This window comes from Octopus bimaculoides, chromosome 7, assembly GCF_001194135.2.
Source record: "Octopus bimaculoides isolate UCB-OBI-ISO-001 chromosome 7, ASM119413v2, whole genome shotgun sequence".
NCBI classification, from domain to species: Eukaryota; Metazoa; Mollusca; class Cephalopoda; order Octopoda; family Octopodidae; genus Octopus; species Octopus bimaculoides.
The window spans coordinates 487,924-490,693 of record NC_068987.1 but is presented as its reverse complement, the minus strand read 5'-3'; the positions used below and the strand labels follow the sequence as shown (position 1 = coordinate 490,693).

The following is a 2,770-nucleotide window of genomic DNA, read 5'->3' as shown; positions in this document are numbered from 1 at the left end:
GGAGAGAGAGAGAGAGTTTATTTCCATTTTCTTGTTTCCCTTTAATATGTGCAAGAAGGTGACATAAATAATAAATTATGGAATCTTGCATTCAATTCCTTCGCTACAATGTCACTGAGTATTTGGGATGCCATATTGAATTGCTTGTCCATTGTTCTCCTACCTCTACCCCCTTCCTCCACCCACCTTCCCTCTCTTCCTCCTCCTCTCTTTCCTCTTTTCTTCTTTCGCTTTCCTTTTCTCTATCAATGGTGGCTTGTTATGGCGGGCAATGGCTTAGCTGGCAAATATAAAGCTAAAGTTGACCATTTGATATGGTCGTTGCTGTCTGAAACCATGTGTGCTGACCTGACTGGCCTCCATCAATGAGATTCTAATATAATAACAGAGTTCACTGGGTCGGTCTTAGATCTTTTACTCCAGTTTGCTTCAATGGATAAAGCAGACGACACAACGGCAACTTTAGAATTTCGCTGTGTGACGTATGAGTGTGTTCATGTGTGTGTGTTTTGTGGGTATATTCTTTGTATTTTGTGTATGTGTAGAGATATCGTAATGTCTAAGTTAATGTGCTGTGTGTATGAGCGTGTATAGAACTTTATTAATGTGTGTGTGTGTATGTGTTCATATCTGTGTATGCTTGTATGTAGATATGGGTTAATGTCTGTGTGAGAGTGTATAGAAGAGTATTAATACATTTGTATGTATTTGAACCTATGTGTTAATGAGTGTGCTAAAATCCATGTGTGTTAATATATGTGTGTGTCTATGTCTACCTATGTGTTAATCTCTATATGTACGAGTGTTAAGTGTGAATATGGGTTAACGTCTATGTATGAATGTGTGTTTGTATGTGTGTTTGTATGTGTGTGTATGTGTGTGTGTAGATACATTAAATGTCTGTTATGTATGACCGTCTGTGTATGTGTGATATGTGTTAATGCCTATGTGTATACACGTTTTACTGCCTCTCTATGTGTTAATGTGTGTTTATGTGTTGTGTTTGTGTTGTGTGTGTGTGTGTGACCGTCATCTTCCCGTGACGTTTGCAGCCAAATGTTCAAGTGACCCCTCTAAAAACTTGGTGACAGCAATGGCTACTGGTCTCTGTCCACTTACACACACAGTGTGTGAAGGTGGATACTTCCCCAGTGTTAGGACTTGTCAAGTCCTGAATGTTGTCAGACCAGGATTTTCTGAATTTTCGTACAGTGTCCCTTTTGTGTTGTCACTTAGAGAATTGGTATCATCTTCAAATTAAGTTGATGGTTGAAAAGCTTCCACACTCTTTGCCCACCAACGCTACAATCCTGTCTCCTTTTCTTTCTTACAATTTGTCCACATCAGATGGGAAAGATCTTTTACGTATTTGTCTAAGTATGTGTCTACGTTTTTGGTGACTGTGTGTATGTCTGTAGAAATGTGTTTGTGCGTATGTGTGTAAAAGTGTAGATATGTCTATATGTAATCGTGTGAAGAAATGTCTATATATGGGCATGTAGAAATATGTATGTATTCTGAGAACTTCCAGGACAAGGGACCAGGAGAGCATTTGTCCCCACTTATCCGGATTACTGCTCTCAACTATGGTGTCTTCAGCTGCTGTGAGAGACTCAAAGAATCACGACTCTGCTCACGAGAGCGAAGGAGGGAATGTCGTGTTGTGATATACATATAGAAAATCGTAGATGGGCTAATACCAAACTTTGGCACTAACCCCCCGAACATTGCACTGTTCCAAAGGTCCCAACCATCCCGCCTAGTATAAAGAACGGGTTCGGCAATAGCTTAGGATTCAGGGGTCGACAGCTCTTTAATATCACCACCTGAGAGATCTACTTGGAGGGTGGGTAGATGTTTTCAAAAAGGAACTCGACTTTCTGCTGTCCAAGATCCCAGGTGAACCGACATCACGGAAAGCTACTCAAAAGCGAGCAATAATATCAAACACAGTCTTGAGAATGACCATTGAGAAGATGAGGGGTATTTATGATGCTCCACCATGGTCACAGCCTTTGGGCTGATGCGAATGAAAGATAAACAGAATGTGTCTATGTTTGTGTGTGAAAAAAGCGTGTATGCCTATGTGTAAAGTGTGTGTGTGTATTGTGTATGTCGGTGCATATATATTTTTATGTGTATGTGCAAATATATGTACAATTGTGCAAACATCTATGTGTGTGTGTGTGTGTGTGTGTGTGTGTGTGTGAGAGCATAGATGAGTTAATTTGTGAACGTAAGTGTGAATATATATTACGTCTACGCAAATATTATATATATAAATATACATATAAATGTGTATATATATATATATATATATATATATATATACATATATATATCATTCGTATGTACTCTGTATGTGTGTTTTTATGTCGTATGTGACGTGTCTATACTTTGTGTGTGTATGTATAGATATGTCTATGCATGTGTAGAAATGTGTGTACGTGTGTGTGTGTGTGTGTGCGTGCGTGTGTGTGTGTGTGTGTGTGTGTGCGCGCGCGCGCGCGAGTGTTTTATGTCGCGTTTCAAGATGGGAAAGGAACAAATGCTTCCTCAGTCTTAATTGATATTTTTAATCGAGATAATATTTTCCCCTCATCATCGATAACATAATCCCTTCTATTTGGCAGATTGCTGATCCCTTAGGCGTAAAATTCTTCAAGATTCAAAGCGAAGAATCACTCAATATCATCTTAACCTCTTCACCATTAATAATCTGTTTCCCCTCCAAAATAAAGTTGCAATGATCTGAAAAGATGCGAGTCAG

General features: G+C 39.1%; 1 protein-coding gene across 1 annotated transcript in view; it reads left to right on the top strand.

Moving 5' to 3' along the window:
* Positions 1–2,770, top strand: part of LOC106872244 (ferredoxin-fold anticodon-binding domain-containing protein 1 homolog) — a 26,613-nt gene that overhangs the window by 7,513 nt on the left and 16,330 nt on the right. The window lies entirely within an intron of this gene.